Source organism: Aegilops tauschii, chromosome 2 (genome assembly GCF_002575655.3).
Source record: "Aegilops tauschii subsp. strangulata cultivar AL8/78 chromosome 2, Aet v6.0, whole genome shotgun sequence".
Classification (NCBI taxonomy): domain Eukaryota; kingdom Viridiplantae; phylum Streptophyta; class Magnoliopsida; order Poales; family Poaceae; genus Aegilops; species Aegilops tauschii.
The window spans coordinates 426,810,186-426,825,353 of NC_053036.3; positions in this window are offsets into that span (position 1 = coordinate 426,810,186).

The following is a 15,168-nucleotide window of genomic DNA, read 5'->3' on the forward strand; positions in this document are numbered from 1 at the left end:
CACCAGAAACTTGAGGATGGGCTTTGCCCATGACGGAGCTTGAATTTCTTCTACTGCCACTACGGCCACTTGTACGAGGGCGGTTGGGCTCGGAGGCGGCGGGTTGGAATTAATTGCCGCTTGCTGCGTCGCTGAAGTCCCCGGGCCGACTGCTGCAGCCCCCGGGCCGGCTTGTGAAGTCCCTGGGTCGGGTGCGACTGCCGCAGTCCTCGAGCCGCTTGGTGAAGTCCCTGGGCCGACTGCTGCAGCCCCCGGGCCGGGTTGTGAAGTCCCCGGGCCGGGTGCGACTGCCGCAGTCCCCGCGCCGCCTGCTGAAGTCCCCGGGCCGGCTGCTGCAGCCCCCGAATCGGATCCGACTGCTTCGGGAGGAGTCGGCACGAAGATGGACTTAGATTCTGGGGAAGGCTTGATTGATGGCTTGCGGAGGCACTGAAGTGAAACGCCGGCTGGTATTGCTTGACGGGTGGAGCCGATCCGTGCCAAGGTATCAGCTGGATCATTTTCATTCCGTGGCACGTGAAGGAACTCGCACCCCTCAAAATATCCGCTGAGTTGCTGCACGAGGAAGCGGTAGCTTGCCATGTTTGCATCCTTGGCGTCCCAGTTGCCAGACGACTGTTGGACCACCAAGTCGGAATCACCGTAGCACAGGATCCGGCAGATGCCGATCTCTTTGGCCAACCGGAGGCCGTGTATCAGTGCTTCATATTCGGCTACATTGTTGGAGGCGGCAAAGTGGATTTGCAATGTGTATCTGAGCTTGTCGCCTTTGGGAGAGGTGAGAACAATGCCGGCTCCCAAACCAGTGCGCATCTTCGAACAATCAAAGTGCATTCGCCAATGAGTGGAGTCCGGAGCTGGCGGCAGGTACTGGGTCTCGGCCCAATCGACGAGGAAGTCGGCTAGTGCTTGGGACTTGATGGCGGTGCGTGGCTGGTAGAAGATGGTGTAGGGGCCAACTCGATGGCCCATTTGGCCACTCGGCCAGATGCATCTCTGTTGCCAATGATCTTGGCAAGTGGGGCAGTGCAGACAACCGTGATTGGGTGCTCTTGAAAGTAGGCTTCAGCTTCTTGGCGGAAAAGTACACGCCGTAGCACATCTTCTAGTAGTGAGGGTAGTTCTACTTCGAGGTGGATAGCACCTCGCTCAAATAGTATACAGGCCTCTGGACCGGCTGTGCTCTGTCGTCTTCTGGGCGCTCCACCACCATGACTGCGCTGACCACCTGGCTGGTAGCGGTGATGTAGAGGTACATGGGCTCTTTAGCAGTCGGGGCCGCCAGGATAGGCGGCGTGGTCAACATCTTCTTTAACTGGAGAAAAGCTTCATCCGCCTTGTCATTCCACTCGAAATGAGTGGTCTTCTTCATGAGCTGGTACAGGGGAAGAGCCTTCTCGCCCAGCCGACTGAAGAAACGGCTGATGGATGCCAAACAGCCGGTGAACTTCTGAACATCTCTCAGTCGGGTGGGTTTCTCCATCCTCTCGATGGCCTTGATCTTCACAAGGTTGCACTCGATGCCGCGCTCTGAGACCAAGAAGCCAAGGAGCTGGCCGGCTGGTACTCCGAACACGCACTTCTCTGGGTTGAGCTTGATCTGAAACCTGCGCAAATTCTCAAAGGTTTCCTTGAGGTCTTCCAAGAGGGTACCGCGCTTCTCCGTCTTCACCACAATATCATCTACATAGACGTGGGCATTTCTGTCGAGCTGCTTGAGGAGGCACTTCTGCATGCAACGCTGAAACGTGGCACCGGCATTTCTCAGGCCAAATGTCATGGTCAGGTAGCAGAAGGCTCCAAATGGTGTGATGAAGGCGGTCTTCAGGCGGTCTGCCGGGTTCAACTTGATCTGGTGGTAACCTGAGTAGGCATCCAAGAAACTAAACAGCTCGCATTCGGCTGTGGAGTCTATCACTTGATCGATCCGTGGCAAGGCAAACGGATCCTTGGGGCAGGCTTTGTTGAGACTGGTGTAATCAATGCACATGCGCCACTTGTTGTTCTTCTTCAGTACAAGGACTAGGTTGGTAAGCCATTCCGGGAAGAAAACTTCCATGATGAAGCCGGCTCCCAACAGGCGGGCGATCTCTTCTCCAACAATTCTTCTCTTTTCCTCCGACAGCCGGCGGAGGGGCTGTCTAACTGGTTTGGCGTCTGCTCTAACATGTAGCTTGTGCTCAGCGAAATCCGTCGGAACACCCGGCATGTCTTTGGGAGACCATGCAAAGATGTCCCGATTCTCACAGAGGAAATCGATGAGCTCGCCTTCCTATTTGCTGTCAAGGTTGGCACCTATGATAGCGTGCCTCTCCGGGTGCTCAGGGTCCAAGGGAATCTTCTTTGCCTCTTTGGCCGGCTTGAAGGAGCCCTGGGTCTCTGACTCTTTGGGTTCCGGGGACATGTCCGGCTGCTTGCCGGCTAAGGCCACCACCCGTTCCAGGAGATTCTTCTCAGCCACAATCACAAGGGACTCGGACAGTCGGCTGCTGGCCGCAGCACAGGCGGACGACTTCTCATAGTCTCCACTGATCGTGATAATGCCCTTGGTTCCTGGCATCTTCATCTTGAGGTAGGCATAATGGGGCACCGCCATGAACTTGGCTAGGGCGGGCTAGCCTAGGAGCACATGGTATGGACTCTCTAGGTCAACCACCTCAAACCAAATGGCTTCTCGGCGGAAATGATCTTTGTCTCTGAAGAGGACGTCTATCTTGATCTTGCCGATTGGTGAGCAGGACAAGCCGGGCACAATGCCATGAAACACAATCCGACTGGGCAGCAGCTGCTTCTCTTTGATCTTCAACTTCTCCATGGTGTCGCGGTAAAGGATGTTGATGCTGCTACCGCCATCTATCAGGATCCGGGAGAAACGAGCAGCTCGCCTCTCCGTTGCAAGGGTAGCATCCAACACCAGGGCATAGGAACCTGGAGAAGGCATCACTTCCGGGTGGTCAGCATGGCTCCAGCTGATGGGCTTCTCAGACCAATGCATGAACTCTGGAGCAGTTGAGGCAACTGCATTCACTTCGCGGTGCTGCTGGCGCCGGCTGTGTCTATCACTGGCCACACTGGTGAAGACAACATAAGCACCATGCTCTTTGGGGGTAATCATCTTGGACTTGGCCGACTGCTGGACGGGCGGCCGACTGCAGAGGAGGCGGAGCCGGTGGGCCAGCAGGCGGAGGAGGCAGTCCTTCTCCCTTGGCGATACGGACGAGCCAGTGACACTTCTGGGTCGTGTGGTTGGACGGCTTCGCGCCGCTGTGGATCTTGCAGGGGGCATCGAGGGTCTGCTCAAAGGATAAAGCAGGCAACCAGGCCGGCTTGCCGCCTTTCTGACGCTTGGGGGGTGGCTGCCCTTCAGGTTGTTGATCTTCAACTGTCGCCACCTGCCGGCTGGTGGAAGCCGGCTGGGGGGCTTTGCGCTTGTTGTCGTTCGGCTGCTGGCACCAACTGTTGTCTCCAGCCGGCATCCGAGGAGCCGGAGGGAGCACCTTCCCAGAAGCGTCCACCCGGAGCTCCGACCCCATGGAAGAGTCGGCAGTGGCGTACTTGTCTGCTATGATCAGCAGTTCGTCAAGCATTGCTGGCTTGTCGCAGAGGAGCCGGTGCTTGAGTAAGGTGCCCTCTCGGCACCCGGCAGTGAAGTACTCGATAGCTTGGACCTCATGCACCCCTTCGCAGGAATTGCACAGCTCGGCCCACCGCGTCAGGTAGTCGCGGGTGGACTCGTTGGGGCCTTGGACGCACAGCGAGAGCTGGCGTGGCTTGGGAGGCCACTTGTAGGTGTTGGTGAAGTTGCGGACGAAGACCTCAGTGAAATCTACCCAGCTGTTGATGTTGCGGGGCTTCAGGTTGTTCAGCCATGTCCAGGCCGTGCCCTGGAGCCTGAGCGGAACGTACTTCACGGCAACGTGCTTGTTGCCGTTCGCTATGCTGACGGCTGTGGAGTAGTCGACCAGCCGGTCCTCCGGCTTCACGGAACCGTTGTACTTGGGCGTATCTCATGGGAGCGTGAACCCTTTGGGGAAGGGCTCGTCGTGGATGCGGGGACCGGAACAAGGCGGGCCTAGCGCGTCTTCTTCTTCTAGCGCCAGGGATCTGGAGTCGGAGGCGGGCTCATTGGCGATGTCGAGCTTGCCAAGGAGGTCGAGGAGGCAGCTCTCCGAGCTGGCTGCTCCCGCGTTGGGCGCGGGGTTGTCGGAGAGGCGGATCTCGCCGACGAGGTCAGTGAGGCAGCTCGCCGCGCAGGCAAGCTCAGCGCCTTGCAGCGCGTCGGTGCGAAAGCCGTCGGGCGTGCCAGGCTGGCTACGCTCGCTGGGGAGGAAGTGGGTTCCCGTTCACAATAGATCTCCGAACGACGGTGCACCTAGCCCCACGGTGGGCGCCAAATGTCGGGGGTGTCGTGCGACATATGCCAAAGGATGGCTTATCATGGAGGGGGCTAGTAAGACGTCGCCGGTGCCAGGAAACGGGATGAGGCGAAGGCATGCACGCCGGCGAATCTTACCCAGGTTCGGGGCTCTCCTAGGAGATAACACCCCTAGTCCTGCTCTGTGGGGTCTCCGCATGATCACTCAAGCAACAATGGTGGCTACAAGCTTGCTCCTTGAGCTGTTTCTCTAGAGGGGGGAGAAGAACAGGTCTAGCCCTAGCTTCCTCTCTCTATATGGGTGTGTGGATGAACTAGAGTCTGAACCCTTTGCATGGGTGCTCTGGGGGGTTTATATAGGCCTACCCCCCAGGGGTACAAAGGTAATCTGGCCGGGTGTGGGACCCGGCTGCCACTGTCTCTGGTCGCCGGCTTCTCCGCTGGCTCATGGGGCCTGCCACCTGGTGGGCCCTACTGGTTGTCTCGTACTTAGCCGACAGGCCTCGCCCGCCGCTCGCGGGTCTGGCCGGCTGCTCAACACTGTAGTGATGCTGGTAATGATGCGTGCTTTGTCGGGGGAGGCGTGGCTACAGTACCTCCGCCTGGCGGGCGATCACTGTAGCCATCCCCCATCTCTTCTTATTAATGGCGCACGGTCTTTGAGGGAGGGAGAGGGCCGCCTGGTAGGAGTCGGCCTCCCCTCATGCCGACTGGTCCGTGATTGCCGCCCTCTGGCTCCTCACTGACAGGTAAGGCCCACCGCCTGTGGGCCGTACCGACAGCCCGTACTGGAGGCATGGCCTTCTCTGCCGTACGTGACATCATGGGTAGAGTGGCAACAGTGCCGCGCCGGACGGGAGATCTTCGTCCGGTACAGGGCACTGTGGCCACGCTTGGCCCTGGATTCGGGGGTGGCAGGGCGTGCTGTAGCCATGCCCTGTCTCATCGTATTTATGTGGGCGCAGACTCTGAGGACGCTTGGGGCCGCCTGCTAGGAGCCGGCCTCTCTGGAGGCGGCCTGCTAGTAGCCGGCCCACCTCGTGGCCGCCTGCTGAGTCTTGCCGTCTTCTGGCAGCCGACCGCTCGGACTAGTCGGCTGCGAGAAGGCGGCGCTTTGGTCTTTGGTTTTTCGAGGGGCGCGCTGGCCCCGATGTCTTGAAGTGACATGGGGGGCTGATGAGGCTACCCGTGGCCAATTACTCCGACACACGAGCAGTTTTAACATGACCCCTTTTACCTCTTCTTACCTCAGGGAAGGTAAGAATATATAATAAATCTGAACCGTTGATTTAACTTTGTAATGAGAATGAGTAATTAGCCCGTGGTAATTAGTTGGTTCTAGCCCTTCACCATATCCTAGTTGTGCACTTAGGTCATCTTCAAGGCGGACCCGCAAACCACCCGCTTTGTCCGGACCGTACTGTCCGGACCGCAGGAGCCATCCAACGTGGGCCTGTGTCGGTCCGCGGGGCAGTCCGGACGCGATTTCTCCCACAAACCGGAGATAAAAGTGGAAAAGGTTTGCGGGAGTCCGGACACGCGAAATGTACGAATGTGACATCCTGCGGACTGCGGTCCACCCAAAACAATTTTCGGACCCCACGACTCCATTCTTCTCATTTTCTCTCCTTCCTTCTTTCTCTGTTGCCTTCACTGCTGCTCCACCACCCCGGACACCACGCCATACCCCTACCGGAACTCTGCATCTCCGTCACCTCCGGCGCTCCAGCAAGGCTCCCCGCTGCTTCTCCTTAGTCTCCGTTCAACCCTTGTCCTCTGACCGCCCCGCCGGGTACCATCCTCTACCATGCCTGACAACTGTTTGATGAATCACCAGAGCTAAAAACAGTTGTCTCTTCTTCTTTCTAGCAGTGGATTCTAATTTGGAGTACATATACGAGCAGCATGTTGTGTCGTCCGATGGCTCATCCGATGAGGAGTACTCCGATGAGATGGCAATGATGCAGTCGGTCCTTGAAGACGTGGAGCGTGCGGAGGAGCATGTTCTCAATTTCAAGGGCTCGATCAAGGGTCATCAAGACTACCACAAAAGGGCGTGCGGGCATTTAACACGGATGCCCGACTATTTTTTCCCGATGCACTATTTGCTGACCATTTTCGCTAGCGTTTTCGGATGCATAAGACTGTCTCCGACCGTTTGTACCATGGCGTCTGGTCCTACGATGACTACTTCATCCTGAAGAAGGACGTCGTGTGAACGATTGGCTTCTCTGGTTACCAGAAGTGCACGGCCGCACTCCGGATGCTTGCATATGGCACGGTCGCTGATTCATGGGACGAGTACCTACAGATGTCTGAAAGCACATATAGAGATGCCATGGTCAGGTTTGCAACTGCCGTGGTCGAGGTGTTCGGACCTCAGTACCTGAGAGAACCAACTGTGGCACACACCGAGAGCCTCTTGGCAATCTCAGAAGCAACAGGGTGGTCAGATTTGCTTAGATCTCTTGACTGCATGCATTGGAAATGGAAGAACTGCCCGAAGGCTTTACAAGGGAAATATCAGGGTCATGTTAAGAAGCCCACTATCATTCGTGAAGCAGCTGCATCGCAAGATCTTCGGATTTGGCATGCTTTCTTTGGCATGCCTGGGTCTCACAATGACATCAATGTGTTGCAATGAACGTCGTTTTTGCGATGCTGACTGAAGGAAAAGCTCCTCCTTGCCACCATACTGTCAATGGACATGAGTACAACATGTGATACTATCTGGTTGACAGTATCTATCCTCCATGGGCTATCTTTGTCAGCACCATCTCAAACCCAGTTGGCTAGAAAAAGTCTCACTTTGGCCAAAGACAAGAAGCAGCTAGAAAGGATGTTGAGAGAGCATTTGGAGTTCTTCGGGCCTGTTTTGTAGTTGTTCGTGGACCTGCAAAACAATTAGATCCGGAGACCTTGTGGGAGGTGATGACATGTTGTGTGATCATGAACAACATGATCGTCGAGGATGAGGGTGACGATGTGTCCGTGCAACAAACATGGGCATTTACTGCCCTGACTTATGCACAGACATATTGCAGTTCCCCCGGCAAGCATCAAGTTTCATACACAACCAAACCAGAGAAGCCGCTCTTAGTGAGATCAAGGAGCGCATTAAGAAGACCAGCAAGCTATAAAATCCACGACAGAAGCAACTAGCCCGACAAGGAGGAGCCGGCAAGTCGCGGCCCGGCAAGCCCCTCGAGCACGGACTTCCCGCTGAACGCCAGCACTCCACCTCTCTGGCCAGCTAGTCGCTGATCAGTGAGGTGTCGAGCCCGCAGATGATTAGGTGGAGGCAGCCCATAAGTGTTAGCTTGATGGCGAGGAGGATTACCTTTATTGGCACCCGTCTTAATGGCGTGTAAAGCTAATAAGAGGTAGGTGGATAAGCGGTGCATCACCCTTGCCGGCGTTCACCCTCCACACGACACCTAGCAGTGCATTTAATGCACTTTGTCCTCACTAGCAGAGTTAGGTATGATAGTTCTGTATCAGTCTAATCACCCTGTAATGACTTTTTTGCCACTGCGGTAACCCCTTGAGCTATAAAAGAAGGGCCAGGGCAACCTTTACAGTGGTTCGAACCCTGGCAACACACACGCATAGGTATCTGTGCAGCTGCCCTCTCCTAGCGACTTGCGGGGGAGAGCGCTCCGTGTACTTTCTTCCACATTCATCCAATACACCAAAGCAGGAATAGGGTTTTACGCTTCTCAGCGGCCTGAACCTGGGTAAAACTGTGGCGCCTCCTGTTGTGCTTGCACTTCGCACTAATTGACCCCCGGCCGAACTAGCAAAGGGGCAACCATGCCCCATAGATCACCGGCTCCACACCGACACGATGTTGCCGCGGCTCTGAAATTTGAGAACATGGGTGATCCTATCCAACTTCCGGACCAGAATCCGTCCATATTTGAAGGGTTTATTCAAACGCATCGACAAATTCGACATAAACTAACTCACGGGCAGCTGAAGGAAAATCTGATTGAGCATCAGTGGACAGTGAAAGGGGAGATCAGTGTTGGGATGTAATATTTGAACATTTTTTTAATTTGAACTAATGTTGCATGTGGCTATTTGAACGTCTATACCCTTTGCATGCGGCTATTTGATCGTTCAGACTTGAAAAAAAAATGAGGAAGGCGGATCTATGCGGCTATGGTTGGATGGCGTCCTCCCGCATATGTGTCCGCGGACTGGTCTCCCCATATCCACGGACGGATGCGGGTGGATTTTTACGGGTTGCCGTTGGAGATGCCCTTAGAAGTGGGGACTAAGTGGGGAAGGCTCCATCTTCCGTGAAAGAAAGAAGGAAAGGCTTCATCTTCCGTGAAAGAAAGAAGGAAAGACCCATCTCAAACTAACGAAATTGAATCACATTAATTCCCAAATATCTAGCGAAATCGGCCTGGAGTGAGAATCATGGTAATGTGTCCTCTATTGAATCTCTCTCCCTCCGAGAAATCCTATCCTGAATCACCGCTCATCTAAATCTCTTTCTCCACGTCTCCTTTTCCATGGCTCGGACGGGCATGCTCGGGGCTGCACAGTGCTTCAGTCAGGAGACGGGGTGCCGATTTGGTCTGTGCGCTACGTCTCCTTTTTTTGAAACTTGCCGGCAATGCTGTTGTTTCATTGATTTAGCATAAGAGAGCGACAGAGTGGTTGATCAAGTGATCGGTGGATGACAGAAGATGTTACAAAACTAGGAAAAGGAACTGGAAAAATGGCCCTAGCCTGTTCGCATGTTGATTCCTCATGGTGGGTGCCCAAAAGGGTGCTCAATGCAGGATGCTCCCGCGAGACGCCATTGTTCTCAGGCTGCAGGTGGAAGGGGGCTACGGTGGGACTCATCAACCCATCCCACTTAAAAGTGCTTAGTGGGCACCCGTGGGAACACAGAAATTTTTTGATGGGCCCACTTAACCCACCGGGAACCCACTAGACCCACCGGAAACCCCTAATAAGTTTCGTATTAGACGAAGAACAACAGAGTATGGCCGCACGGGTGGACGGGATCCCTAATTGCACTACTCGTTGGGGAAATCTCCAAGCGCCCGCCCCGCCTGGGAGGCCCTGCGGACCCACCGGCGCGACGCAGTACACCGGCGTGGTGGATGCCGGGCAGTCGAGCACACTGATGTGGGCGAGCAGCGCCCATAGCTGCATCATAAACTCGCCACCGGCGCCGAGCACCTCGGCGTGAATGTCCACGTTATCCAATAGCGCGAGGAACAGCAGGAGCTCCGCCCAGAACTTGACCATCACTAACCACCGCCGCCTGTCGTCCTGGCCCACGGCCGCCCCAGCTGCTTGCCCAACAGCGCCGCCTTCTCCATTGGTGTTGCTCCCCGCCCTCGCCTCCGCGCTACCCCAGCCTCCACGCTCTCCCTGTACTTTTGCTCGTCGGCCTTGATCTTGTGCAGCCCCGCGAGGATCTCATTCTTATTCCTGCAGCCGGCGAGGTGGCATCGCGTCTGCCGCACCACCGTGTCGAAGATCTGCTCCGCCTTGTAGCTCGGGTCCGGAAGCATCTCCGGCACGAACACCACCAGGTACGCGAAGTAGTTGGACAGCTTGGTCGCCACCAGCTGGGCGCAGAACAGAACGTATGCGCCTCGCGCGAGGATGACAAGGTCAAGCTCCATGGCATTCTCTTCTCTATCTCTTATATTGGTTCATTTGGCGGGACTCCACTTCTACCCACTTAACTTGTGCAAGTTTTCCTGGGTTATCCCACTGTGCCCACCAATTCCAAATGGGACGGAGTGGGTTGAGGTGGGACACCCACGGGCAGTCCCACCTGCAGCCTGACATTGTTCCATGTCGCTGCGGCATCCCCTGATGATATTCTCCTGGCATGGTACTTGACCTCTGAATACGGCTTCGTTCCATTCCATCCAGATGCGCTAGCAGATCAGAGCGATCATGGATTTGATGCCCTCCTGACTGAAGCACTGACCAGAATCCGGTGAGGGGCTCGACCACCGAATGGGACAAGCAGATGCAACCTCTACTACAACCACCATGCCATGACAGGTGGAGAGCCATCCGACCAGCAGGCAGGCATCCACGACAACCCGAAGAAAGTGGCCTCGGACTAGCCCGTGCTGGCACACGCACAAAGAGGCCCACCACCATCCGCAGCCACCCCAGACCGGATTGACGACGCAACCCTTGCACCGGCTATGCCTAGCATACCCACGTATTCGTCGTCACCCAAGATGCAGAGGACCGCCCTGATGTCATGCCCCACACCATGCGCCCGTGCCACGCCACACCCGCAGAGAACTAGAACCCCGTCGCCACCTTCCTCGGGGCTGCCCAAGCTTCGCTGGTGGGCGCCCTCCGGCGGCGGCGAGATGAGGGACAAGGCGGATGAACTGGCGGCGCAACGGTTGCTACCCCCAAGTCGCCAAAGGATCTAGCTCCCGTGCCGCTCCCGAGCGGCACCGGGGCGCCCCAACCCTAGCACGCCTCGGCTCCCCACCACCTTCCTTCTCCCCCGCCGCCGCCGGCGTGTGCCGCCGGGCAAAGCCCGCGCGGTGCCGGCGGCGGTGGGATCTCTCTCTGGCGGCGGGCGGCTCCTCGGCGCTCTAGATCTGCGTGTGGCGGCGGCTGCATGGGGAAAGCTCCTCGGTTCATGGCTGCATAGGGCAAGGATGCAGCTCCACTTGCTGCATGGGCGTCCTGCGGCGGCGACTTGATGGGGCGGCACAGCTCTCCCGCGACGGCAAGACTGCCCTCTGCTAGATGGGCGCCTTCGTGCGACATCGGCTTGTCTCTTCTTGTGGCTTGGCTCCGGCTTGCTGCAGGGCGTGGAGGCAACGAGGTCGCGGGCTCCGGCGACTCTGGATCGTGGTCTATTCATGATCGACCCGCGTGGTTGCTCAATTCAGATCTGGACGGCTTGGTGGTGGTGATCCAGATTCGATCGGTCGAGTGGGGTGACTGTAGACTATGTTGCACTGACCTCTTGTGGCTCCATGGTGACGGCGGTCACCGAGGGGTCTTCAAGAGGGTTCATCTCTCTATGTCCAATGGTTGACTTCGATGGTGAGATGCAAACTATAAACGTCGGCTTGACGCAGAGGAATGGTTGTGCAGTGGCAGCGGTCACATCGTATGTAGCTGCTGGGATCACGGAAAAGTGGTGGCGACAACACTTGAGTGACTTCGAAGGTGGTGCTGTGAGCACCCGGTCGCGAGATCCGGGGTGAAACCTAGGTTGACCTCAGCTGGTTATACCTGGCAATGGCGATGTTTTTTTTACGTCGTTACCTTGTCGAAGGCATTGCTCGGATATGCTTGCACTGATTCTTCAGGGTGAAAACCTAGATTCAGGCCTTGGTGGTTGGATCCGGTGACGGCAACACTTGAGTGTCGCTCCCTTCTTGAAGGCATTACTGTTGAAGAACCTCGTCGTCTGTGTGATGTCATGAGATGGTTGGTGCGAATATGGTCGTTGATATAGTTTGCCGATCGTGGATCTGGTCGCTTCGGGTTTTTTTTACTCGCCTACACATAGCTTTGGTCTTATATGACTTTGCTATCTGGCATGTTTTTTTGTGTGCGTGTGTTGGTGTTGGCTGTGTGCATCGTAGCTATGCAGAGGCTAGTGTGTGCTCTTTGGGTTTGTATCCTCTTGATGCTCCTCTTTGAGCCAATAAAATCCACCTTTTATCGAGAAAAAAAAGTCGCCAAAGGAAGGTGGCGTGGGGGCGAGTTTTCCCGATCCGGTTTTTCCGGAGTCCTTACAAAACATCAAAGGAACAACAATTTAAAGCACCGTTAAAGAATACATATTTGTATCAAATATATAAATATTATTGTAGAATAGACGGTATCAAATTTATAAGATTATGTGGCGACGCCAGGTTGAATCATTTACGCAAAAAGGGAGTGTGGGAATTAAAGTGAATGACGATATTGGTCATTACTTCCAGACACATAAAGGCCTTAGACAAGGAGATCCGATGTCCCCTATCTTGTTTAACATTGTGGTTGATATGTTAGCCATCTTGATAGGAAGGGCTAAGGAGCATGGTCAAGTGGGTGGCTTGGTACCTCATCTGGTTGATGGAGGTGTATCCATTCTTCAGTACGCTGATGATACAATCATCTTTATGGAGCATGACCTGGCCAAGGCGAGAAATATGAAGCTGGTGTTATGCCTTTTCGAACAATTGACCGGGTTAAAAATTAACTTTCGTAAGAGCGAGCTATTCTGCTTTGGTAGAGCCAAAGACGAACAGGAGGCTTATAGGCAATTGTTTGGGTGCGATTTGGGGGAATTACCTTTCTCTTACCTAGGTATTCCAATCCACCATAGAAAGCTGACGAATAGAGAATGGAAGTGCATCGAAGACCGGTTTGAGAAAAAACTGAGTTGTTGGAAAGGCAAGCTCATGTCATATGGAGGCCGATTAATTCTGATTAATTCGGTGCTCACAAGTATGCCTATGTTTCTCTTATCGTTCTTTCAAGTCCCAGTAGGTGTTAGGAAAAGACTGGACTTTTATCGATCGCGTTTCTTCTGGCAGGGTGATGATCTAAAAAGAAAATACAGACTTGCAAAATGGGATATCATCTGTAGACCGAAAGACCAAGGGGGTCTTGGTATTGAGAATCTTGAAGTTAAGAACAGATGTCTTCTCAGCAAGTGGCTGTGGAAGCTTTCTTTTGAGACTGATGCCATGTGGGCACAAATCCTAAGTCCTTGTCCCAGGTCACAGTCAGGCCAACTGACTCGCCTTTCTGAAAGGCCTGATGAAAGTTAAACAATCTTTGTTTAATAGGACAAAGGTTGTCATTGGCAACGGCGTCAGTACACGCTTCTGGGAGGATACTTGGCTCGGCGAGACACCCTTGGCCATTCAATATCCGTCTTTATATCGCATTGTTCAACGACGTGAGGTTTTCGTTGCTACGGTGTTTCAATCCATCCCCCTTAATATTCAGTTCAGACGGTCGTTAGTGGGCAATCGCTGGGAAGATTGGCTCCGTCTAGTTCGGAGACTAATGGATGTCCATCTTTCTCAACAACCCGATGAATTACGCTGGAAACTGACTAGGTCTGGAGTATTCACGGTTAAATCAATGTATATTGATGTAATTAACTCGAGCTCCATTCCTACCTCCAAACATGTTTGGGCTGTCAAAGTTCCCTTGAAGATAAAAGTGTTTATGTGGTTTGTCCATAAACAGGTTATTTTAACCAAGGATAACTTGATTAAGCGTAATTGGACAGGACCTACGAGGTGTAGCTTCTGTGATCGGGACGAGACGATCAAGCATCTCTTTTTTGATTGCCCGTTTGCCCGAGTACTTTGGCGGACGGTTCACATTGCTTTTAATATTACTCCACTGAATTCTGTCACTACGTTATTTGGGACATGGCTCACTGGGATTGAGTCTGAGTTAGCGAGACATATTCGTGTTGGAGTTTGCGCTTTGTTGTGGACTATCTGGACTTGCAGAAATGATTTGGTTTTTAACAGAACATCACGTATTCACTTTTTGCAGGTTATCTTCCGAGCCACGGCTGTGATCCGTTCGTGGTCGCTACTCACTCCGATGGAGGCCAGGGAGTATTTGGTTACTGGATCTATCCGCTGGGAGATGGTAGCTCGGGATATCTTCAACCGGTTTGGATGGCGGTCATGTAATAGGATAGGCAATTAGTTTACCTATCTTTTTTTAGCCAGCCGGTTGTGGCGTCTTACCTTGGCTAGTCTGTGTGTCCAGCCTCTGTAGCTCTGTGTGAGCTGGCTTTTTATTTCTTTTCAGTCGAAGACTTTGAAACCTTGTTGGAACCTTTTATTTCTTTAATAAAATGGCCGTATGCATCACTCTGATGTAGAGGCCGGGGAAACCCCCCTTTTCGAAAAAAATGTGGCCGAGTATCAATTTTTTTAGCTTGACCTCAATGATTCATGTGGTGCCTATTTCTATGGTCAGGTGGTGTGAACGATATCAACGACCCGATTCGGTCTCGCCATGTAAAGCTCGTTCACGGGTCATACATTGACGTCTGACCTAATGAATCAGGTTGAACTAATTCTTGCAGAAATAAAAGTGGAATGAAATCAAATTAAATAATCATTTAGAGCAGGTAACCTGGATCTGGATGCATGCATCTACAAATATAGTTGTGCTTTTGTACATACATCATCGTAATCTATTGTTAGATTCTTTGTGCACACGTTCGATATCGCCGTGTGTATTTATAGTATTGTGCTATTTTCAACTGAGCCTTTGAAAGTAATCGTCGCGTTGTCAAAGGGGACTCGCGGGTCTTTAGTTGGTAGTCAGACCTACGTATAATAATCAAATATATGACGGCCATACAGAATTCGGCCGTAGCTAGCTAGTCCCGAAAGCTGATGGATCCAGAGACGTTGTAGTACCATGCAACATGAGTCGTACGTACGTACAGGGTCAGTTTAGCGATCAACATGACAGAGACGTTGCCATTGACCCCCATGTTCTCGCTAGGTCTCGTACGTGATGCATATATTAAGCGTCCTGTTCTTATAAGGTTGCGCCTCTCCTTCCTTGTTAACTTCTTAATTACCACAGTATATTTGTTAATCATTACATTGGTCTATTTATTAATCGTTACATCGGCTTGACTCAAGTGGTCATCAGATCGGCACATGCGCAAGCAATAGCAAGGTCACATGGTAGGTACGAACTTGCCGAAGAAGCAGACGTGAGAAAACTGAGATATGCGTTGGGCTTTTGCCTCGGTTTCCAACCGGAACCTTTCATATTTCGTAGCACGA